Genomic DNA, 26,286 nt, shown 5'->3' with positions numbered 1-26,286 from the left:
TTTACTCTTTTGCCCTGACATTGGCAGGATGTTTTTACAAAATGAAGTGCATCCTCCATATTGCCTTTTAAAAGGAAACTGACTCATGTCGCAATGTCCTACATCTATGGCATACAAATCATTCAAACAACTTATTTTCATGAATGTGATTAATAAAGCTCATCCTTTCCTCTTCAACAATTAAAAAAAATATATATACAGTTGTCGTGTCCTTGGTATCATTAAAAGTGAAGACTGTTATTTTATCAAATCAATTCTCTGTGATTATTATTACGTGATTAAACTAATCATGTAAATGTAATTAACTAGGAAGTTGGGGCACCACGGAAATTCTTCAGATTACAAAGTTAAAATTTTCCGAACATATCTCTTCGGGTATTTTAGTATCTGATCAATTAGTCTTCTATTAATGAATTATTCTTTACCTCACGTCAGTCTCATTCCAAATGTCGTAAATTGTTGGTTATCTGCACGAACCAAGCCTTTACTATAAATCATCCATACACCAATTGGCTTAATCATCAACTGTTTGTTTATTTCTGTGATTATTTACTAAGTCACTAAATAATCACAGAAAAAAACAAACGAACAGTCAATATGTTACTAACAAGGATAGGGAAGATTCCCTAGTTGGCTAAGCCGATATGACGGCTTGGTGGACAAAGGGAAGGGGGTGTGGACTGAGCGAGAGCGGGAAAGACAAAAGGGATCACTACACACAGTTGATAATTATATTAATTGAATTGCTAATCCTTTGTACATGAACGCTCACTCATTCGTGAATAATTGCAATCAATATATATTTACGCCCATGTGTCGTTGTGATTTCTGTTGGAATCATCAGTCCGTCTGCTGGAGAGTCAGTTCATCGGAGTCTCTCTCTCTCTCTCTCTTTCTGTTTCCCTGAAGATCAAAATCTTTCGTGGTTAGAATGGAATTTGTGGGTGATTATTTTTTGAGTAGTGTTTGTTTCTCCTCTGCGTCAGGTTTGTTGTTTTGTCTATTCAGTTATTTGATGTATTGCATAGTTTCACAGAGTAAATAAAATGTGGAACTACACACACGCTGCACCTTGGTCCTCTCCTTTTGACAGCCATGACAGAATCACCCACCAACACAGGACCAAGCAGTGTACCCAGGAGGTAATGGCATCCTGGTCTTATGAGGAGATCAGGAGGAGTATATCCGGGCCTTGGGATAAAATAGTGGCAGGAGAAAAGATCCTGCCAGGGAAGCAGGCGGAAGCAGCGAAGGAGGGACAGCTACAAAGTCGGGAAGGAAGGCTACAGAAACCCCAAGAAAATCTTTGGGGGGGGGGGGCACATGGAGCAGTCGGCGGAGCCGAGGAGTGAACCAGAGCCAATCCGGGAGAAGAGGGAGAATTTGGAGAAGAGAGAAATGGGAGAGTTGTTGAGTTGGTGGAAGATGCACAAGTTTTTCCCAAAGGAACATGTTGTCAGTTTGGTGCCACCTGAGTCAGCTCCCCGTACTTGTCCTGAGAAGTGTGTGGAAGTTCCGGAACAATTGATACCGGCTATACACACCAGGTCTCCAGTACGTCTCAACAGCCCGGTACGTCCTGTGCCTGCTCCTCGCATTCGCCCTGAAATGCGTGTCACCAGTCTGGTACCACCTGTCCCGGCTCCACGCATCAGGCCTCCAATGCGCATTCCCAGTCCAGAGCTTCCTGAGACGGTCCCCAGTCCGGAACCTCCTGAGACGGCCCCCAGTCCGGAACCTCCTGAGGCGGCCCGCAGCCCGGAACCTCCTGAGGCGGCCCGCAGCCCGGAACCTCCTGAGGCGGCCCGCAGCCCGGAACCTCCAGCGGCGGCCCGCAGCCCGGAACCTCCAGCGGCAGTCTGCAGTACAGAGCCTCCGGCGATGATCCACGGTCCGGTGGCACAGAAGCAGGGGGATCAGCGGGGCCTCCTCCTCTACTAAAGGATTTGCTGGATGATAAGGTTCTGGGTACTGCACCAGAGTCGCCATAGACACTGGTTACCCTCCCTACACTCTCTTTTGTTTTTTTGTTTTGTTTTTTAGTTGCATTCGGTGTCTGCACCTTTGGGGGGGGACTGTCACTTCCTGACCATGGTAAGCTGTTATTTTCTATGGTAGAGTAGGTCAGGGCGTGACAGGGGGGTTATTCTATGTGTTCTATTTCTACGTTCTTAGGTTCTAGTTTTTGTATTTCTATGTTGGTTTGTTTGGGATGATCTCCAATTAGAGGCAGCTGGTCCTGTGGGTTTGCTCAGGCTGAAGAGGATTTTCATAGGAGGGGCTTTTATTCGCAACAGTAGAAAAGGAGGTTCTATGATGCCTGATCATGTCTGTGCTCACGGGGGGTGGGCCAATGACTTGGTTAAACTTTAAAGTGAATACAATTCTCTCACATTAAAGGTTTACCATCATATTACATCATTTCACAAATAGTTTCATCTTTACTCATTCATTTTATACAAGAATTACATGCAAACCTCAAAACTGAGGCACCTGTATAAACAGAGTTAGGGTAATGTGGCTGTATTGTTTTTCATGAGGTCACAAACATGAAACGAAACGTACCGGGTCGTAGCTGGCACTCCACCGACCGTTTACACATTCTCCAAAATATGGATATTGTTCAGTTCTCAAATTCTGGAATGTAGTAGAATTTGGCGGGAGTTCCTTTGTTCTACTGTGAAACTCTCTCTCTCTCTCCATACTGCATGACCAGGGTGAGAGAGTTTCCGCCAGGAATTTACGACCTGAGATAACAGAACCTGGGTGTAGGAGATTGTGAGAGAGGGGGAAGCCACGATTTATACCCAGAAAGGGCCACGTCATGACACAGTACCTCACCATATGGATTTGGTCGTCTTGGGTCGACGGGATGAAACGTGGGTCCTCCAGAGCTGTCTGTCCTCCAATACATTAATTATTCTATAACGGTGACAAACGGTGCCCACAAACTGTTAGGGCCTACATAAAGCTGTTCAGCACAATGGAGTGAATCCTTACCACCGCTACACCTGGCTATCAGAGGAGCGTTGTTCGGCACCGAAACAGTGAATTCAGCTTAATTTACTGCCTTTTAAAAGAACATACTGTAGCTGATAAGGCTGACTTGCTTAAACAAATATGGGTTCAACTGACAATTGAGATATACAAATATGGCATAAGGGAATGATGATTCAGCATGTAAATCTTAATGGGGCAAAACAAAAAAGTTGGATGCATGCCAACAAAGCCACTACACAACACTAAACAATACATTAATTGCACTATAACGGTGACAAACGGTGCCCACAAACTGTTAGGGCCTACATAAAACTGTCCCAACAGCAGTCCCAACATCTCACCACTGATACACTATCAGCGGAGCATTGTCTGGCAGCGGAAATGTTAATTCAGCCTCATTTACTGCCTTTTTTAAAAACATAGCTGATATGGCTGACTTGCTTAAACAAATGTGGTTTCTAATGACAATTGAGATGTACAAACCATGGCATAAGGGGACGACAAGCGGATAAGAGGCAATCCGTCATTTCAATTAAGACATTATTGAGCAAGCTAGGACAGACTTAGTCAATATAACTATTTGTTTAGCACTTTTGAAACGTACAGCGACAGAATTCATAACATGGGCCGTTCTTACAGTGTTCTCCCTGTACACCAAGTCATAACCGTAGGATAAATAAAGGGGTCATGTAAGCAGACAATGAAAGCTCTTACAATATTCAATGATTACGTTTCTCTAAAAAAGGTTATAGGCTACAAGTGCACCAAGAAGTCATAACAATAGGAGAAATTAAGAAGGGTAAATAGACCAAATTATTAGGGTGAGGAACATAGGCTTCTAACAGCTTCCTACACAACACACACTTAGTTTTACTTTCTTAGCTACAGTAGGGTAGCCTAGTGGTTAGAGTGTTGGGCTAGTAACCGAAAGGTTGCAAGCTCAAATCACCAAGCTGACAAGGTACAAATCTGTTGTTCTGCCCCTGAACAGGCAGTTAACCCACTGCTCCTAGGCCATCATTGAAATTAAGAATTAGTTCTTAACTGACTTGCCTAGTTAAATAAAGACAATAAAATAAATACATATCTCCCTGGCATATTGCATAATTTATGCAGCAGCATACCATACATTTTTGGACTCACCTTGTTGTGCTGTGCTCACTTGAACAGGAAGGTGGCGCGGAGGTCCTTCGTGGGCAAATTTTGTCATCAAAAAAATGTAACTGTCTAGTTTGAGTGTTTGTTGCAGCTCGTTCCAGTCGCTAGCTGCAGCAAATCTGATGGCCGAATGGTAAAGAACATGTAGCCGCTCGAGAGCACCCTTATCTGCCGATCTATATAATTATATCTCCGTAATCTAGCATGGGTAGGATGGTCATCTGAATCAGGGTTAGTTTGGCAGCTGGGGTGAATGAGGGGTGATTACGATAGAGGAAACCAAGTCTAGATTTAACTTAACACACGCTGCCTGCTAATTATCAATAGGCTAAGTCTAGATAAATGGAACACTAGTGACTTTAATAATGCCACTTTTATGATGTTTACATATCTTGCATTACTCATCTCATATACTGTATTCTAAACTATCTATTGCATCTTAGCCTATGCCGCTCTGTCATTTCCCATCCATGTGTTGTATTTATATATTCTTATTCCATTCCTTTACTTAGATTTGTGTGTATTAGGTATCTGTTGTAGAATTGTTAGATATTACTTGTTAGATATTGCTGTGCTGTCGGAACAAGAAGCACAAGCATTTCGCTACACTCGCAATAACATCTGCAGACCATGTATGTGTAACCAATACAACTTAATTTTATTTGATTTGACCTCAGACCCTAAGCACACAGCCAAGACAAGACAGGAATGGCTTCGGGACAAATCTCTGAATGTCCTTGAGTGGCCCAGGCAGAGCCCGGACTTGAACTCGATTGAACGTCTCTGGAGAGACCTGAAAATACCTGTGCAGTGACACTCCCCATCCAACCTGACAGTGCTTGAGAGGATCTGCAGAGAAGAATAGGTGTGCCAAGCTTGTAGCGTCATACCCAAAACGACTCAAGGCTGTAATCGCTGCCAAAGGTGCTTCAACAAAGTTCTGAGTAAATGGTCTGAATACTCATGTAAATGTGATATTTCAGTTTTGTAAAATAAAAAAAATCTCATTATGGTGTATTGTGTGTAGATTGATGAGGGGAAAAAACGTAACGTAACACAATGTCGACAAAGTCAAGGAGTCTGAATACATTCCAAATGCACTGTATGTGTGTGAGTGTGCATTTGTACATACATTTGATTATTGAGAAGTTATTGATCTGAAGGATAGTTGGCCTATTTTAAGTCACTGCGTCATTAAGCGCATTAGGGAAATGTAGAGGCTAATGTGCCATTTTTCTGTAGGTTGGATGTCCTTTCAGAAGCAACAGTTTTCAGGCCTTTCATCTTAAAAGGTGTAGGGGGCAGTATTTTCACGTCCGGATGAAAAACTTACCCAAATTAAACTGGTTACTACTCTGGCCCAGAAACTAGAATATGCATATTATTAGTCGATTTGGATAGAAAACACTCTGAAGTTTCTAAAACTGTTTGAATGATGTCTGTGAGTATAACAGAACTCATATGGCAGGCAAAAACCTGAGAAAAATCCACCCAGGAAGTGGAAGATCTGAGAAATTTTTTCTTTCTTCTGGAATGAATACGCTATTGTCCGGTTGGAATATTATCGCATTTTTCCGTTAAAAATACCATAAAGATTGATTGTAAACAACGTTTGACATGCTTCTTCGAACGGTAATGGAACATTTTGACTTTTTGTGTCTCGAATTATGCTCACGCATTATTCCTTTGGATAGTGACATGAACGCACGAACAAAACGGAGGTATTTGGACATAAATATGGATTATTTCGAACAAAAACAACATTTCTTGTGGAAGTAGCAGTCCTGGGAGTGCATTCTGATGAAGATCAGCAAAGGTAAGAGAATATTTATAATACTAATTCTATGTTTAGGTGACCCCAGAACTTGGTGGGTGTCTGTATAGCTTGCTTTGATGGCGAGCTATGTACTCAGAATATTGAAAAATGTGCTTTCGCCAAAAAGCTATTTTAAAATCTGACACAGCGGTTGCATCAAGGAGTACTGTATCTGTAATTCTTAAAATAATTGTTATGTATTTTGTCAACATTTATGATGAGTATTTTTGTAAATTGATGTGCTCATTCACCAGAAGTTTTTGGTGGGAATACATTTTCTGAACATCAAGTGCCAATGTAAAATGCTGTTTTTGGATATAAATATGAACTTTATCGAACAAAACATACATGTATTGTGTAACATGATGTCCTGGGAGTGTCATCTGATGAAGATCGTCAAAGGTTAGTGCTTCATTTAGCTGTGTTTTGGGTTTTTGTGACACATGTCCTTGCTTGGAAAATGGCTGTGTGGTTATTTTTGTCTATGTACTCTCCTAACATAATCTAATGTTTTGCTTTCGCTGTAAAGCCTTTTTGAAATCGGACAATGTTTGTTACATTAAGGAGAAGTGTATCTTTAAAATGGTGTAAAATAGTCGTATGTTTGAGAAATTGAAGTTATTCGATTGTTGATGTTTTGTATTTCGCGCCCTGCTGTTTCATTGGATGTTGGCTAGGCTGCCCTCAATTAACAAGTAATCTTTTTTCTCTCACATAGGGGTACAAACTTATTGGCACCCGTGTTTTCAATACTCCAGTTTTCAATACTCCGGTAAATAATGAATATGCTATGTGCGTTTTCTGTTGTCAGTTAACCTATGTTGTTAGTATGTCAGTATGTAGTCGTTAGAACAGAGTGGCAACATGGCCAGATTTTCTAGATGCCTCTTCCCAATAGCTAAACAACTGTACCTTCTACGCATGTGCAAGATTCTATACTTTACGAACAATTTCTTAAGATTAAGATCAGATCACGTAAATTAGACTTTTTTAAGTTAAGAATAGCATGTTGTTTGTTGTTGTTCTGTCCCAGGCTACTCGGTTCGGTGGCAGAGGGTCGAGGCCTCCTCAGCCAGGACCAGAACACAGTGGTGACAGGGGCTCCTAAGGCTAACAAGGATGACGCCAAAGGCTCGGTCATTCTGACTGTGAAGAAGAAGTCGACGTCAGGGGATGGGGACCAGCTGAAACCCTACCTCACCCTGAGAGGCGAGCAGATGGGGTCATACTTTGGGAACGCCCTAGCCGTGGCAGACCTCAACAATGATGGGTACAGTATGGATTGTAACTTTGTCATACTTACTTACTCCTCTTAATCCCAATGGGCCATAAGTCACTTGTTTTAAATAATTGAAATAGCTTATTTTGGAATTCATTTAACTGCCATATCAATTCTTCCTGAATTGACTTAATTGAAAAATTATTGACCGAACCCTGTCAATGAAACCACACTGTTTGTTTGCACATTTTCGTAGTTGGAATCATCTGATCGTCGGAGCCCCGTTCTATATTGATCGGAAGAAGGAGCTTGGTGGAGCGGTGTACGTCTATATGAACGAGAACGGCTCCGTCCGGCAGAACTCCACATTTTTACATTTTAGTCATTTAGCAGACGCTCTTATCCAGAGCGACATACAGTACTGAATTCATACATTTCATTTCATTTCCAGCATCATACTCCGAGTCCCTAGAGACTCTGCGTTTGGAATGGCTGTGGCTGCCATTGGAGATGTCAACCAAGATGGCTTTCAAGGTAAAAATGTAATTAAACAACAAATTTCTCACACTTATATAAAGAACCAAGGATAGAAAGTAGTTAAAGGCCCGGTGCAGTCAATAACGTGATTTATATATACTTCCACTCTGAGGTTGGAGTAATACAGTGAAAATTATGATAATGAACTTTTAGTGTAGGAGCTGTTTGAAAAGACTGCCTGAAATTTCAGCCTGTTTTGGTGGGATGGAGTTTTGAACTGCCTGGTGACATCAACAGGCTGTACATTTCTTAATAGACCATTATACAACAGCGTTGGTGAATACTCGTTTCTGATTGGTTAGAAGGGCATTCTAGAAATGGAAATTAAAACCAGGTATCGGGACAGTTGGAAAATATCGGACACCTTGCAATCATGACGCAATATACGCCTACACATGCAGACCGTACTTGCTACAAAGTTACAGAAAGATAAACCAACAACCACACAAATTTAAATTGGATACATTGTAAATGCAGACCCAACGAGGAAGAACTTAGCTAGCTAGCATTGATTTGCTTTTGCAGAGACATCTTTTTTTTGAGCATCTGATAACCTAACGTGGTGAACATGAATTTCTCCGGTTCCGTAGCGATATGCTGTCAAATCCTCCCACGTTTCTAGTTTGACCGGCTGTTTTCAGCAACCGGTATTTTTCAATTCGGTTGTCATATCGGCAGGTTTGCTACTAACTAACTATTTAGCTAGCTTCTAGCCTTGTGTTTGATAAGCAATGCGATCTCCTCGTAATGAACAGGCAAAATCGGACATCATCAGCGCCACGTTATTGATGTATCCAAATCCATTTAAATAGAAAACAGCTTAAACAAACGCAAATGCAGCTACTTTGCTGTTATTCTGGCTGCAGAGGTTGTGACTGTGTTAGCCATAGCTAGTTGGCTACAGTAGCTAGCAAGGTACAAGAACGGAACATATAGAACAAACAAGTGGGTCGCGGCCATAAATATCGAACTAACCAAAAGATGAGAAATTCTGTGGTGTAAGAGGGATACACACCTCCGTTCTGTACATTACCTTGGACAAATGTACTTCATGTGTCATCCATATTTCCAAGTTAAAGTACAGAACTTCCAAACCTCGGTGCCAATAACAGCAAGTTTTCAGTTTTCCCTTCCCCACTTAGACCACACCTACAGTAGACAGTCCTAGCAAAATGAAAAACAATCACAGTAAGGTACTTGATATTGAGATAAAAACGGCTGCGTTAGACCTTTAATCTCTGAGAAAATAGAGTACAATATTTAAGAATAAGCTACATATATCCTGTTACAGCATTGCTGTCCTGAACACTATACAGCGGATCACCATAGTGTCGATGACACTGGTATTAGAAATCTATCATGTGCCTTTCTGACATGAATCAAAGCTGTTTGAATGGGATTTTGACAACATTTCACACTCACTGAGTATTGGCTGAGTGATGACATTAAATTAAATGTATAGAACATTGCTGACCCTCAGTGATGGAACAAGGCTTTTGAAGACCTTTGTTGGAGACACAAGGGCCTATAATCTCTCTCTCTCGTTCTCTCTCCCCCTCCCTCGTTTCCTAGATTTTGCAGTGGGCGCTCCGTTCCATGCAACAGGCAGGGTGTTCATCTGGACAGGCAGCTCCTAACCTTAGCCAGAAGGGTATTACATGTAAAACTGACCTCAGATCAGCATCTACAGGTAACTTCATCCTATGATGAGGAGAGCTGCAGAGCTGAACAGATGAGCGATTTCTGTTACAACATCTGGTTGTTGCATTGAGCTCCCTCTTCTCTGGTGATTGAGGGGGGGGATATAGCTGGAGGTGGGTTCAAGACGTTTGGCTACTCCCATCAACGGGGGGGGCTGGATGTGGATGAGAACCGCTACCCCGACATGGTGGTCGGCTCACTGGACGACCGCGTAGCCTTACTGAGGTAGCTAATCAGAAGGATCTGTTGTTGCATTTACGTGTACGTATATTGTGTCATCACAACTCTTGAAGTGATGCCAGAGATCGTGGACCCAAAAGACTGCGATAACTGGTAAGATTTTGTTTTGTACAAATGTATTTTGGACATGATGATCTCTTTTCAATGCTTGAGGATACTCAATGTTTCAGCAATAGGGATTAAAACCATGTTATGACCCTGAATAGAAAATCCCTGACCATTTGAGTATGTTTTTCTATGTTGGCAGTGTTGAGGTGGAGGTCTGTTTCTCCTACACACTGAGCACTGGGGACAAGGACTTCAGGAAGAATGTCAGTGAGTGTGGTTCTGTTACAATATTGTTATTAGATGGCCACTGCTCTAACACTAACACTGCTATTTTAGCGTAGAACAGTCATTCAAGTGATCTTATGACAAGATTGCCAACATGTATGAATGTCATTTCCTAAGCTAATGGAATTCAATTCAGTCCATTTTAATTCAATTTGGTTCAATTGATTTCAATTCAATATAGTTTATTTATCCCCAAGGTAGAATTGTAAGCCAAGGATGCATCACGTTAACATGAGTCCTAAATGGACATGGTGACTGTTGGTTCCATTTGTGCCTAGCTATTAACAATTGGTGAAAGTGATTGATTGGCAAGACGGTCCAGCCAATTAGCACAGGTTGTTCATCAAAAGGGGGGAGGGTGTAAATTAGCAAGACATTGTTGGAGTTCCTTTGCATTTTCCCGAACCCCAGGTGGGCGGCGTTGGCTCATTTTAGACCATTCTCCACCCACCCGGGGCACCGGGCCATGTAAAACGAACTCCACCATTGTTACCCTTGAACCTATGCGCTTGTCAAGAAACACACGCATAACATCTCTAGAAAATTTTTTTTTTATGACATCACAGGCTTTGTCCCCTCTCCTTTGTAGCCAAAATCATGAATCAACTGACAGATACCGTAATTTCCGGACTATTGAGCGCACCTGAATATAAGCCGCACCCACTGAATTTAACAAAAAATATTATTTTGAACATAAATAAGCCGCACATGTCTATAAGCCGCAGGTGCCTACCGGTACATTGAAACAAATGAACTTTACACAGGCTTTAACGAAACACGGCTTGTAACAAAAATAAATAGGCTTTAACGAAACACGGCTTGTAACAAAAATAAATAAGCTTTAACGAAACACGGCTTGTAACAAAAATAAATAGGCTTTAACGAAACACGGCTTGTAACAAAAGTAAATAGGCTTTAACAAAACACCGCTTGTAACAAAAAATAAAAAATTTGCAGTAAACAGTAGCCTACCAAGAAAGTCATTGCTCCAGACCAAGCTCCCGTGCAGCAGCTCTATTTCCTTTTCCAACAGCCAGATCAATCGCCTTCAACTTGAAAGCTGCATCATATGCATTTCTCCGTGTCTTTGCCATGAGGGTGACAAAATGACTACCGTAATCAGAATGATGGGAAGTTTGAGCGCGCTCAATTTAATCTAAACAGTAAACAAAAAAGTTGTTTGACCTTAACCTGTTCGGCAATTTCATTGGTCTAATGAAAGCTTCATGCTGCCAAAAAACTGAGCACGTCACAGAATGTTTTTTTTTGTTGTATTTTTTTATTTGAAAGCGGGAAAAATCCATATATTTAGCCGCGTCATTGTTTAAGCCGCGAGGTTCAAAGCGTGGGAAAAAAGTAGCGGCTTATAGTCCGGAAATTACGGTACCTAATATTATTATCTAAATAAATCTTATGTCTGGCACACAGTATGTACACAACCACAACTGTTGGTTTCGTGTGACTTCAAATGTACACAAAGCCTACTTGCTCTTATTGTTTTTATTTATTGAAGCCACATTTTTATTCAAATAATGGGCATAAAAGCTGCTAAATGAATGAATAAATGTCCAATTATAAATGAATTGAATTAGATTAAACAATTGTTCTGAAATTCCCTGTAGTATGTATTCTAGCATTTTGTCCTGTGTCCTCTCAGCTGTGAAGTACACTGTGGAAGCCGACCTAACACGGCACAACCACTGGGTCCGTTTCCAAGACAATGGCCAGGACCGCTACACTGGTTTCTTGTCAATGCCATCTTCCAAATGCAAAACGCTGAGGCTCAGACTAGTGGTAAGGAACTGTCACCGACATAACCTATTGTGACCACTGAGTTTGGTTTTGAATTAATCTACTCCTCCAGGGTCAAAGCCCTGTATGGTTACTAGTGATCTGCTTGTTGAGATTTGTTGGATAAATGTTTGAAAATAGCAAAGGGAGTTACCCTAACCATGTTACTCTAACCATGTCTTGCTGTCTGTCCTGTAGAATCCCATCCGATACAAGGTGGAGCCTGTAGTCTTCTCCCTAAACATGTCCCTCCATGAGGGGCATCCCAAAGCCTGGCAGTCCCTGCAGAACCTGGATGGCTTCCCTGTGCTCAGTGAGGGAAAGGCCAGCCATGTCAAAAAGGAGGTTAGACCTAATGTTTACTGAGTTAATGTTTCATACCAAGGTGAGACTACTCATAATACTGTTTTGACAGTTCACCTCTCCAGTACTATTTGTGTGTGTGCCTCTTCAGTTACTGCCCACGCTTTGCACACTGGGGTTTGTTGATAGTGTGCTGATGAAAAGAATATTAGCTCTATGGAGAATAAGTACACTTGCTTTTAACTTCTCTTTCTCTATCTCCCTCCCTCCCTCCCTCCCTCCCTCCCTCCCTCCCTCCCTCCCTCCCTCCCACAGATTCACTTCCAGAAAGCCTGTGGCCTGGACAATACGTGCCAGAGTAACCTGCAGATGAAGGCAGAGTTTGCCAAAGCCAATGAAGAGCAGACACCTTTTCCCAGGTACAGTCATCAGAGGTCAGGGATCGAAGGTCATGACTAGAGGTATAGGATGGATAGTTCAAAGTGTCATCGGCCAAATGATTGGTGGCTTGAGAGGAACGTAAACCATAGAGGTTGACTTTGAATAATGTAAGTCATTTTTAGAGTGACCAAGACATCAAATCAAAGAGAAAATCTAATTAATTAACTCTGTGTTTGTTGTGAATGTCCCTGTACAGCCATGACGGTCACCAGGTCCTCCAGTACAGCGCCAGTGTCAAGAAGGTTCTGTTGGTCGTGGACGTGAAACATTTCCAGTCACCAGGGCAACCGGCAGAGGACGCTCACATCGCCATGCTCAACGTCACTGATCTACTTTGGCGTTCACTCAAAGGTGAGCCTGCTATGCTGTGCTACTCTGGTGTCACTATGGTGTAATAGGGTGAAATTGCCCCTAGGCGCTGATCTTGGGTCAGTTTAGCATATTCTCTACTATTGGGTAAGGTTAGGATTGAGGGTGGGGAAGCTGATCCTAGACCTGTACCTCTATTATGGTGTGTGACGGAGCTAATTAGCTGGAAGGCTAACAGGAGTTCTATCACTCTAATGCTAAGCTATTGGTAAGTAAACAAACATCTTTTTGGTTTTCTGATTGGTGATTTATAGATACGATTACTTGCTTGTTGTCCCAAAAATCTCTCTCCTCATTAAATGGTTGCTTATGTTCCACAGAGCAACAGCCAAGTCATCGAGTGTTCAGCAGAGGATATGGTTCTACTGTGTGAGCTGTGGAACCCTTTCACCAGCAACTAGAGGGTAGGTTCTAGTTAAACTGGTACTCTCCACTACTTCTACTGGACCAGAGTGGATACAATACAAGTGGGATGGGAGCATGGGGCCATATATAGGGTTTGGACTTCTACCACCTTCTCTTTTCCAGGCTCAGGTACTGATCATCTTTCAGACGTCTGAGATCAGTCTGGACACCAGAGAGATCCGGTCTACTCTGCAGCTTTCCATGTAAATGTCCTTCTCTTCTATGTACACTTCCTACTGTCATTCCCTACAGTGGTTCTTCCTGTAAAAGTTGCGTCGTACTGCAGCACACCTTGCGGGCTGCCGCAGAATTCTATGGCACGTTATTTAAGTGTCAGCCATTGTTGACATTAATGCTAGTTAGTGCTAGTTTGACCACCAAAGGGCATCTTTGAGAAACATTTGACCTTTTAAAAATATTGGCTGTACTAGAGAATTATTATTTTTTTTAAAGTCACCCCTTTTTTCTCCCCAATTTCGTGGTATCCAATTGATAGTAGTTACAGTCTTGTCTCATCGCTGCAACTCCCGTACGGACTCGGGAGAGGCGAAGGTCGAGAGCCATGCGTCCTTCGAAACACAACCCAACCAAGCCGCACTGCTTCTTGACACAATTCCCATCCAACCCGGAAGCCAGCCGCACCAATGTATCAGCGGAAACACCGTACACCTGGCGACCGTGTCAGCGTGCACTGCGCTTGGCCCGCCACAGGAGTCACTATTGCGCGATGAGACAAGGATATCCCTGCCAGCCAAACCCTCCCTAACCCGGACGACGCTGGGCCAATTGTGCGCCGCCCTATGGGCCTCCCGGTCGCGGCCGGCTGCGACAGAGCCTGGACTCGAACCCAGAATCTCTAGTGGCACAGCTAGCCAGTGCCTTAGACCACTGCGCTGTACTAGAGAATTTAAGTAAGAACATAGTATATGGGATTGATTTTAAGAAATGTAGCTAAATTAATTTGATTAATATAATGGTGTTTCTATTCCAAGAAAAACTAAACCCTCTGGGTTTCCGGTAGGAAAATATGGCGCTGTACAACGTGACCGGTCGGGAGTAGGCTACAGTACTAAGAGCAAAAATAATCCTAACATTTCCACACCCTAATTGTAGTCTAACCAATACCCAAACAGAGATTCAGTGAAGATAAAAAATCTTATTGATTTATCAAGACCAGTCCCCATGCTTGTCTCAGAGCAGCGTGAAACGGTGCTGAAATAGTTGACCACACGAGAATAGGCTATTGTTTCAAATCCTATTGCCTCTTTCTTAAATATACTTTACTTGCCACAATATCACAAATAATTGAACACAATTCTTAAAACTCAGAGAAGGGTAATAGGAGGTGATCTGCACTGCATATTAAACTGACATTCGTATTGCTATATTCCATGCATTACTGTGTGTGTTTCAAACCTCTCTCTCTCACATGCATTTGCTGTCTTGACCTCTGAATGGTCGGCTATGAAAATCCAGCTGGCATTTACTCCTAAGGTGCTGACCGGTTGCACCCTCTATAACCACTGATTATATTATTTGACCCTGCTGGTCATCTATGAATGTATGAACAGCTTGAAAAATTATCTAGACTTTATGGCCATATACTCTTATCTCCAACCAGTTCGGATTTAAGTATAACTTTTGTATGACTGACGTCTTTGAGAGGTCTAATGCTTTAATATTTAATCATTTCTGCCCACTGATTTCATATTCATTATATAAATAGGCCCATGTGCACCTTGATATTGGAGACAGAGGCGGGAAGAGCCGGTTCACCAGCAACCCCCGTTCACCTTCGAACGCGGCCGTGCCTAAGTACATAATGGGGAAAAGGGGTGCGCCATGCAGCCGTGCTTAACGGGGAAAGTGGGTGTGCCATGCCTAATGGGAAAGGGAGGATGGAGCCGATCGGGCGCAACACAGGCGATATCGAGATGCGGGGAACCAAGCTCAGGCGAGAGCCAAAGCAACCCTCCCGACCCTCTCGGCCCAGAACCCTGCGCTGAGGGAAGGGATAAGTGGAGGGCGTGGGCCCCCTACCCTACCCAGTCCTCAGAGAGTCATAGATACTCCCGCCGTTTACCCATGCTTCATTGGTCTGTTTCACTTGATGACCCTTCGATCTGCACTTGTTAGATGGCCCTACGACCTGCAACCGTTTTCTACAGTTATATATGTGTTCGCTTTCTTGTAGTGTATCTAATTGCCTGTTTTAGTATCGTCCTGGTCTTATAGATCGAGTCAATCCTTCATCAGATGAACCGCAACATGTCAGCTAAAGCGATTTAACTCATGAATGCATTTGAAAGTTTTTAATATTGTGATCGTGAAAAGCAAAATTCCTCTCAAGAGAATTAACATTACAGTTACACCAACTGGTAGGCTAATCACACAATTGTACAAAATGGTAAGAGAACTGGTGAAGAAAGTTACCCCTCTACATACACATTTCTTTACTGGAATCTCTAATTGAAAATACTGGCAGATCCATATAATGTCCAGATATCATTCAATTTAGAGGATTCTAAATGAATATCTTAAGGGGCTTTTATACAATTATAATGCAGGGATAATAAAAAAAATCTGTTTTAAAATGTATATGTTTATTAAGTAGTCTTGCTTGTCTCAGTGCAGCGCGAAACGGTGCTGAAATAGTTGACCACACGCGGGTAGGCTATTGCTTGTTGGGGGGATTTTCACACCTACAGTAGCCAGGCTATTAAACTAATCGTTGGAAAACAGATTGGCTCTCGGGAGCTCATTAACACATGTTACTGTGTGTTTCAATATTTTCTCTCTCTCACGCATTTGCCGTCTTGACCTCTGAATGCTCAGCTATGAAAAGCTAACTGACATTTATTCCTTGGGTGCTGACCGGTTGCACCCTCTATAACCACTGTTTATATTATTTGACCCTGCTGGTCATCGTTTTTACATTGTATTCAATTTCCAGCGAGACTATTCAAGCCATTGACTCACTGATGGTTGAAGATGATGGGCAATCTGCAAATGTAGTCTGGTATCTGTTGGCATCACAGCTCAACATCAACATCGCTCTAATCACAGTCATAGGACAGTTGAATAAACGTGAATGTATTTATGGAAAGGCTCTGTAAGAGATATTATATTTTTATTTTTATTTAACTAGGCAAGTCGGTTAAGAACAAATTCTTATTTACAATGACGGCCTACCCCGGCAAAACCCAGATGACCCTGGGCCAATTGTACACCGCACTATGGGACTCCCAATCACAGCAGGGTTGTGATACAGCCTGGATTCGAACCAGGGACTGTAGTGATGCCTCTTGCACTGAGAAGCAGTGCTTTAGACCGCTGTGCCACTCGGGATACATGACCAATATACTTTTTTCCCCCTTCAGAACATTAACCGTGTGTGTTCTCTTGTTTTGTACTGTTCTGTAGTTTCCATCCAAGGATTCGTCTGACAAATAAAGAACTTTGCGTCCTGCAGGCCCAGGCATGGATCAAAGCCTACTTTGTTCCAATATTTCTGTCATTCAGTGATGTTTATTCCTAAAGTGAGCGGTTGTAATCTGAATGAAGGGAAAAGGCCGTTCTTGAACATGGGGTCAGACAATAGGCCCGTTTAATTTTGTCTGACTGGCCATTCCAAATAAAATGGAATATTTTTTGCTCATATAATTTAAACTGGTTGCTGTTTAAATGATCTCTCTAAAAGGATGCATAATGAAAGTAAAATGACATGCGCAAGAGACGGTGGTAAAATGTTTCCTTTTAGAGACTATATACATGGCATCCAGGTCAGGGTAACCAATAATATACACAAAGCACTAACCCTGACTCTCGTTTTTTAAGTGTTCATACAGTGAGGGGGAAAAAAGTATTTGATCCCCTGCTGATTTTGTACGTTTGCCCACTGACAAAGACATGATCAGTCTATAATTTTAATGGTAGGTTTATTTGAACAGTGAGAGACAGAATAACAACAAAAATATCCAGAAAAATGCATGTAAAAAATGTTATAAATTGATTTGCATTTTAATGAGGGAAATAAGTATTTGACCCCCTCTTAATCAAAAAGATTTCTGGCTCCCAGGTGTCTTTTATACAGGTAACGAGCTGAGATTAGAGCACACTCTTAAAGGGAGTGCTCCTAATCTCAGCTTGTTACTTGTATAAAAGACACCTGTCCACAGAAGCAATCAATCAGATTCCAAGCTCTCCACCATGTCCAAGACCAAATAGCTCTCCAAGGATGTCAGGGACAAGATTGTAGACCTACACAAGGCTGGAATGGGCTACAAGACCATCGCCAAGCAGCTTGGTGAGGTGACAACAGTTGGTGCGATTATTCGCAAATGGAAGAAACACAAAAGAACTGTCAATACATCATACATCATCCCTCAACACAGCATTGCTTCTGGAGTGGGTCAATACCTAGCTACAATCATCTGTGACATTTAATTGCTTCTCTAACTTTGTCATCTCAGATTGAGTAAACAGAGCAATCTACAAACGCTGCCACTTCTCATGGTGGTGGAGTATACACTGGAGACGTCTTTTGAACTGTAAGTTATTGGTCATTTTTAAATGTTTTGATTATAGGCATTAGGTTGCACCATACTTTATTTGGGAAAAGGGTCAATCGTTTACCTTGTCACAGGGATCTGATTCAGTGTTACTGCCTCTCTTCTAGTGCCCAGTACACAGGTCACACTCATGGGAGAATCGGGCATGAAGACCGCCAGTGACGTGGGAAGTCCTGTGGAGTTCACATTTAAGGTAAAAATGATTACATTTTTTACTGAGAAAACAATCCTTGCTTGCTAGCGTCTCTGAAGATCCTAATAAACATCTTCCTCTCCTCATAGGTGAATGTTCTTGGGAAGCCACTGGGTAACCTTGGAAACCTGGAGGTGGAGTTTGATTGGCCCTGGGAGGTAGCCAATGGCAAATGGCTGCTGTACCTGACGGAGATCCTGATCGAAGAGACGTCCGACTCTCACTGTGTGCCACCTGGAGATATCGTTAACCCACTCAACCTCACGGTAAACCTGTTAGAGTATTATCAGGGCTATTTCAGTTGGGTTTTGTTTATTCAGAATCCCAGTAGCTAGTATGTTAGCATCCTTGTGTTCCTAATGTTATGGTTTCAGATGGAAATCTCAACTTCAGGTCCACATTTGATCAAGTTGTTTTCAATTTATCACCTAAGATACCAGCTAATTTGATGGAGATAAGTGACAATATTATAACACTGTGAGTTATGAGATCTGTCTTTTTCTCTGTTTTCCTTTTCCTCATAGTTACCAGAAAGCAAAGCCAGGAGGACGAAGAGGCAAGAGGAGGGCTCCTCAGAGGAGGTGCACCCCAGAGAACCCCAGGCCTCCCTCAATCTGAAGGTAACTCGCAAGAAGTCCTTTAAACTAGTGAGGGTAGTCCCCAACATCTTATATATAAGCCTATGACCTGAATCATTGAATTGTCTCCCTGAGCCAATGCCTAGGCATTTGGCTTAGTGGGCTAATGTTCTCCTCTGGCGAGCAGGAAACCTGGATTTGAACCCCGTCGGTCACATTATGCACTCAACTGAAATGTGTATGCCCAAATGGTGTTCTGGTGCTAACTCCCTTTCAACTGCTGTTGTCTGTAGGACTGTGTCACGGGCGCTGCTCACTGTGTGAAATTCATCTGCCCTCTCCACAACATGAACAACACTGCGACAATCCTTGTCAGGGCCAGAGTGTGGAACAGCACCATGCTGGAGGTAAAGACACCAAAGCACAGTGGTCTAGTCTTAATGTGAACTTTCTTCTCAGCTTCATTAGTGTGAATCCACGTGAATGGATTGGGTGTACTAATAAAGTCCTGTATGTGTTGTGTTTAATAGGACAACAGGGAAGCGTGGCGGGTGACAGTGAATGGCAAAGCCACACTGAAACTTGCCACAGGCAAACCCACCATCAGGATGAACACTGAGAGCACAGAGGTAATAACACCATGCTAGTCATACTGTAACAAAAGTTAGGCTACATCCATACTAATTTAAAGGTCATTTCCATGATGATTACTGTATGATGATGCTGATGATGATAGTTGATACATGATAGAGGAGAAATATACATAATGATATTGAGGATGCGTTTTTACATATAGCCTAAATGCAGACATAGTTAATGTCCTCTGTTTGATATCCCCTGTGTAGTTCACCCTGGATATAGACCCAGAGCTGGGGAAGGAGGATCTGTACCAGGTCCCCCTGTAGATCATCATCGTGTTTGCTGTCGCTGGGGTCCTCCTTCTGGCCTTCATCATCCTCCTTATGTGGAAGGTAACGATCCAGTACATTAGTTATTACAATGATCCAATTGAACAAATAACCTGCACTGACGTTAGCAGCAAGAGGAGAATGGAGATTCAATTTCGCCTCCAACAACAAATCCACACAAACTATTAGATGGCACAGGTACCGCGAGACTTCTACTGTCCACTGGTTCAAAAGGTCCACCTTTTTGGATCCAAAATGGATCCTGTTTGACTTGTTATTCTGACCGCCTTCCCCTCCTCAGTGTGGCTTCTTCAGGAGGGCCAGCACCAGGGAGATGTACGAGGCCAAGGCCCAGAAAGCTGAGATGAAGACCCAGCCGTCGGAGGTGGAGAGGCTGACTGAGGAGTAGTGAGGCTGGGGAGGGAGGTCCCCCTGTGGGCCTCTGGAACAATGCACTGGGTTTCCTGGGTAAAATAATAGTCCTTCCATCTGTGACTCCTTGCAGCTTGCAATGGCTTTTCTTAACTTCAGCCTTCCTCTCTTGCTGTCAAATTATTAAGGGTTTCTCTTCATCAAGAGTATCTATCCACAGGGGAAACAGCATTTCAGAGGCTGTGACTTGTGTGATTGACTTTTGTATGCTTATTCAACTCTTTTTATAACCTTTTCCCCATTGCTAACTATTTAGTCTCTTCTCCTAACTAACCAGCTCTGCAGAACTTGAGTCTATTGGTTGTGTGGTGATTTGGTCATTTATTTCACATATCTCATGATACCCGTCATTACATTAGAACGCTGTCAAGTATCTAAACAACAGCGGGACTGAGATTGCCTACAATAATGATACTGGTGGCACCAATGGAGAAATACTTCTAATAAGAACCTGATAACACCAAAGTCTACGCTTTCAAATGTTCACTTTGTGTCGTCTACCATTGTCCCACAGTGTGGCTTTTTCAAGCGGCCCAACCACTTCAAGATGATGCCAACACGCCAGGGAGTGAAGATTGGCAAAGAGGAGCACTACCAGGTAAACAAGGGATTCCTCATCGAGGAGCCAAACCCCAATTTAAAAAGAAGCACTGAATCACAAACTGGACTGAAATGCAGCATTACTACTGACTGATGCCTTCAACACTACCACTACTCTTCTTGACAAACTCCATCTCAATATGCACTGGCTGGGCGCAAGTCTGGATTTGTGGACATTATCGGGAACAGGACTGATGGTGTTATGACTGACACATTCCTTGTAGTGTACAAGATTGAATGGTCTGGACCAAAATGTTATTTTCTAGAATTGTACTTTTAATGAGTGTACCAAACATTAGGAACAAGTTGCACCCCCCCCTTTTGCCCTCAGAACAGCCTCAATTCGTCAGGGCATGGACTCTACAAGGTGTCGACAGTGTTTCACAGGGATGCTGGCCCATGTTGACTCCAATGCTTCCCACAGTTGTGTGAAGTAGGCTGGATGTCCTTTGGGGGGTGGACTATTCTTGATACACATGGGAAACTGTTGAGCATGACTAACCCAGCAGCGTTGCAGTTCTTGACACAAACCGGTGCACCTGGCACCTAATTCCCCGTTCAGAGGCACTTAAATAGTTTGTCTTGCCCATTCACCCTCTGAATGGCACACATACACAATCCATGTCTCAATTGTCTCAAGGCTTAAAAATCCTTTAATCTTTCTCCTCCCCTTCATCTACACTGATTGAAGTGGAATTAACAAGTGACATCAATAAGGGATTATAGCTTAAACCTTTATTCACCTGGCCAGTCTGTCATGGAAAGAGCAGGTATTCTTAATGTTTTGTATACTAAGTGTACAGTATACAAAACAGTGCTTTTTTTGTATGTGGATTGTAAAAGACTAATTTGAAACATAGTTTTGCAAAAAGCGCTTTATTTTTCATATAATTTGATCTTTCCAAATGGAACAGACTGATATTTGCACGTCCTGTCATTTTGTACTGTGGTTTGAATATAAATGCTTTCAGAACTATTTTAAAACAATGCTTTTAAACTATTACGTGATTTGTTTACATTCGTTTTCTGATGTATTACACTAAAGCGCTTTTATTTTATTAGCCCAAGTTGAGTGATGGATGTAAATGTGCCAATAGGAAGTACAGTATGTTTGATCCCAGTGGCCTAATTCTGAGGAATGAATCAGAGATCGACTGATGAAGTGGTTCACACAGTAGAAGGCACTACTACCACTCCTCAACCAAGAAGAAAGGAACATGGAGAAGTTTCAATCACAGAGAACTGTGAGATTGGGGTCATTTCAAAATATTCAATGTACATGTATTGTAAACTATAGGTCTAATGGTTGGGCGCTGTCTGATTGCTTTGTTTGATCGTATTATTTTACAGAATACACACAATCTAGAAAATGGAGAGTAGGGACTATAATTTCTGAACTCTCTCCTAACTATCAAGGGCGTACACCAAATTAATTTGGGACTGGGAGCACTGTGCTTGGCTGTTAACTGTATACATGTCTTTGTATGTGACATAGTGAAAGTAGGCATTCCCACATGAAAAAATACTATGTTATAAATACTATGGTATTCACTTAAGTGTTTTTTGAGGACTTTACTGTAGTATTCACTGTGGTGTTTACTGTAGTATTTACAGTTAACTAGTATAAATATTGTTGTATAGATTATAATAGTTCATGTAGAGTTTTTGCACATTGTCGTGTAGTGTTTTTGCAGACTAGTATACTGTAGTATTTACTGTGGTGTTTTTGCAGGCATTACTGTAGTATTGACTATAGTGTTTTTATTTGATCTTTTACAAAGATGCAGAGGCTTTCTCCATCATGGAACCTACTGGAGCACTACTACATTTTCCATAACCTATTGGTAGGCAGGACTGGGATCTGAATGAATAGTAACCGGTAGGGAACACATGCAGTGAGGGAAAAAAGTATTTGATCCCCTGCTGATTTTGTGCGTTTGCCCACTTACAAAGAAATGATCAGTCTATAATTTTAATAGTGGGTTTATTTGAACAGTGAGAGACAGAATAACAACAAAAATATTTTAAAAAACACATATCAAAAATGTTATAAAATGATTAGCATTTTAATGAGGGAAATAAGTATTTGACCCCTCTGCAAAACATGACTTAGTACTTGATGGCAAAACCCTTGTTGGCAATCACAGAGGTCAGATGTTTCTTGTAGTTGGCCACCAGGTTTGCACACATCTCAGGAGGGATTTTGTCCCACTCCTCTTTGCAGATCTTCTCCAAGTCATTAAGGTTTTGCGGCTGACATTTGGCAACTCGAACCTTCAGCTCCCTCCACAGATTTTCTATGGGATTAAGGTCTGGAGACTGGCCAGGCCACTCCAGGACCTTAATAATGTGCTTCTTCTTGAGCTACTCCTTTGTTGCCTTGGCCGTGTGTTTTGGGTCATTGTCATGCTGGAATACCCATCCACGACCCATTTTCAATGCCCTGGCTGAGGGAAGGAGGTTCTCACCCAAGATTTGATGGTACATGGCCCTGTCCATCGTCCCTTTGATGCGGTGAAGTTGTCCTGTCCCCTTAGCAGAAAAACACCCCCAAAGCATAATGTTTCCACCTCCATGTTTGACGGTGGAGATTGTGTTCTTGGGGTCATAGTCAGCATTCCTCCTCCTCTAAGCACGGCGAGTTGAGTTGATGCCAAAGAGCTCCATTTTGGTCTCATCTGACCACAACACTTTCACCAGTTGTCCTCTGAGTCATTCAGATGTTCATTGGCAAACTTCAGACGGCATGTATATGTATTCTTGAGCAGGGGGACCTTGCGGGCGCTGCAGGATTTCAGTCCTTCACGGCGTAGTGTGTTACCAATTGTTTACTTGGTAACTATGGTCCCAGCTGCCTTGAGATCATTGACAAGATCCTCCCATGTAGTTCTGGGCTGATTCCTCACCGTTCTCATGATCATTGCAACTCCACGAGGTGAGATCTTGCATGGAGCCACAGGCCGAGGGATATTGACAGTTCTTTTGTGTTTCTTCCATTTGCGAATAATCGCACCAAATGTTGTCACCTTCTCACCAAGCTGCTTGGCGATGGTCTTGTAGCCCATTCCAGCCTTGTGTAGGTCTACAATCTTGTCCCTGACATCCTTGGAGAGCTCTTTGGTCTTGGCCATGGTGGAGAGTGTGGAATCTGATTGATTGATTGCTTCTGTGGACGGGTGTCTTTTTTACAAGTAACAAGCTGCGGTTAGGAGCACTCCCTTTAAGAGTGTGCTCCTAATCTCAGCTCGTTACCTGTATAAAAGACACCTGGGAGCCAGAAATCTTTCTGATTGAGAGGGGGTCAAATACTTATTTCCCTCGTTAAAATGCAAATCAATTTATAACATTTTTTACATGCATTTTTCTGGATATTTTTGTTGTTATTCTGTCTCTCACTGTTCAAATAAACCTACCATTAAAATTATAGACTGATTCTTTGTCTGTGGGCAAACGTACAAAATCAGCAGGGGATCAAATACTATTATCCCCCACTGTATGGTCTATATTTGGCATGTAGGTTTCTCATTTATGGGTGGCACAAATTGTGATATGTGGAAAGGGAATAGGTATATGCAAATTAAATACTGTAGCATTTACTGTAGTTTAAAAAGTAGTGTTTTTGCAGAATAGTGTTTTTGCATACATTACTGTAGTGTTTTACAGTATACTACAACATTCTATAGTAAGTTCTACACATGATCAAGGGATACTACAGTGTATAGTATTCTACAATATACTACAGTTTACTATAATTATATTGTGAGTACTGTAGTATTCTATAGTAAGTAAGTACTGTACTAATCTATAGTAAACGGTGGTATTTTTTTCATGTGGGTTGCTTAAAAAAAACGATTGTCAAGTGTGAACCTACAAAGCTCCCTAAAGGACAGCTATTAACAGCTGGTACTTGGCATGGGAATTGGGGGCCAATTGCCTGAGTGCAGTTTAATGCTGTTCTGTTGTCTGTGTTTGTAGTTATTTTTCTAGCGTCTCTGATGCTTGTTTGTATGTGTATACTCAACCATGATGGTTCTATTCATTATTGTTTTTTCTGTTGTCTACCTCTGTACCTCATTTATATTAAAGTATTTTTACATGCTGTATGTCCTTTCTACACTAGTATCATTTATAACACTGGAATCCAAACTTCTACCAAGTTGATGTACAGGGACCCTTTATTTTGAAGGCTCAATGTACATACATTTTACCGGAAGTGATTCCCCAGTCGGAAGTTAGAGCTAAAGTTAGCTCTTTTGTTTACATTGAGAGGTATCTTAAATGATCTTTGAGGAAATATTGAGAGTTTATGAGAAAAAAAAATGTCACGAAATGACCTTGCCTGGGTGGGTATGATTTGTGGAACATTCCAACAGGTATCTGTTCCAGAAACTTCGTAAAGTACAAGGTTGCCAACAAACAACGCATACAAAGTTGCACGATCAATTAACCTAACTACACTGCTCAAAAAAATAAAGGGAACACTTAAACAACACAATGTAACTCCAAGTCAATCACATTTCTGTGAAATCAAACTGTCCACTTAGGAAGCAACACTGATTGACAATAAATTTCACATGCTGTTGTGCAAATGGAATAGACAACAGGTGGAAATTATAGGCAATTAGCAAGACACCCCCAATAAAGGAGTGGTTCTGCAGGTGGTGACCACAGACCACTTCTCAGTTCCTATGCTTCCTGGCTGATGTTTTGGTTACTTTTGAATGCTGGGGGTGCTTTCACTCTAGTGGTAGCATGAGACGAGTCTACAACCCACACAAGTGGCTCAGGTAGTGCAGCTCATCCAGGATGGCACATCAATGCGAGCTGTGGCAAGAAGGTTTGCTGTGTCTGTCAGCGTAGTGTCCAGAGCATGGAGGCGCTACCAGGAGACAGGCCAGTACATCAGGAGACGTGGAGGAGGCCGTAGGAGGGCAACAACCCAGCAGCAGGACCGCTACCTCCGCCTTTGTGCAAGGAGGAGCACTGCCAGAGCCCTGCAAAATGACCTCCAGCAGGCCACAAATGTGCATGTGTCTGCTCAAACGGTCAGAAACAGACTCCATGAGGGTGGTATGAGGGCCGACGTCCACAGGTGGGGGTTGTGCTTACAGCCCAACACCGTGCAGGACGTTTGGCATTTGCCAGAGAACACCAAGATTGGCAAATTCGCCACTGGCGCCCTGTGGTCTTCACAGATGGAAGCAGGTTCACACTGAGCACATGTGACAGACGTGACAGAGTCCGGAGACGCCGTGGAGAACGTTCTGCTGCCTGCAACATCCTCCAGCATGACCGGTTTGGCGGTGGGTCAGTCATGGTGTGGGGTGGCATTTCTTTGGGGGGCCGCACAGCCCTCCATGTGCTCGCCAGAGGTAGCCTGACTGCCATTAGGTACCGAGATGAGATCCTCAGAGCCCTTGTGAGACCATATGCTGGTGCGGTTGGTCCTGGGTTCCTCGTAATGCAAGACAATGCTAGACCTCATGTGGCTGGAGTGTGTCAGCAGTTCCTGCAAGAGGAAGGCATTGATGCTATGGACTGGCCCGCCCGTTCCCCAGACCTGAATCCAATTGAGCACATCTGGGACATCATGTCTCGCTCCATCCACCAACGCCACGTTGCACCACAGACTGTCCAGGAGTTGGCGGATGCTTTAGTCCAGGTCTGGGAGGAGATCCCTCAGGAGACCAT

At 42.5% G+C, this 26,286-nt stretch overlaps 1 pseudogene; it reads left to right on the top strand.

Moving 5' to 3' along the window:
• Positions 1 to 644: 644 nt before the first annotated feature.
• Positions 645 to 20,906, top strand: LOC106607409 (integrin alpha-3-like; annotated as a pseudogene).
• Positions 20,907 to 26,286: the final 5,380 nt, after the last annotated feature.

This window comes from Salmo salar, chromosome ssa06 (genome assembly GCF_905237065.1).
Source record: "Salmo salar chromosome ssa06, Ssal_v3.1, whole genome shotgun sequence".
In the NCBI taxonomy this organism is placed as follows: domain Eukaryota; kingdom Metazoa; phylum Chordata; class Actinopteri; order Salmoniformes; family Salmonidae; genus Salmo; species Salmo salar.
The sequence above is the reverse complement of the archived record's forward strand: the minus strand, read 5'-3'. Positions and strand labels throughout refer to the sequence as shown.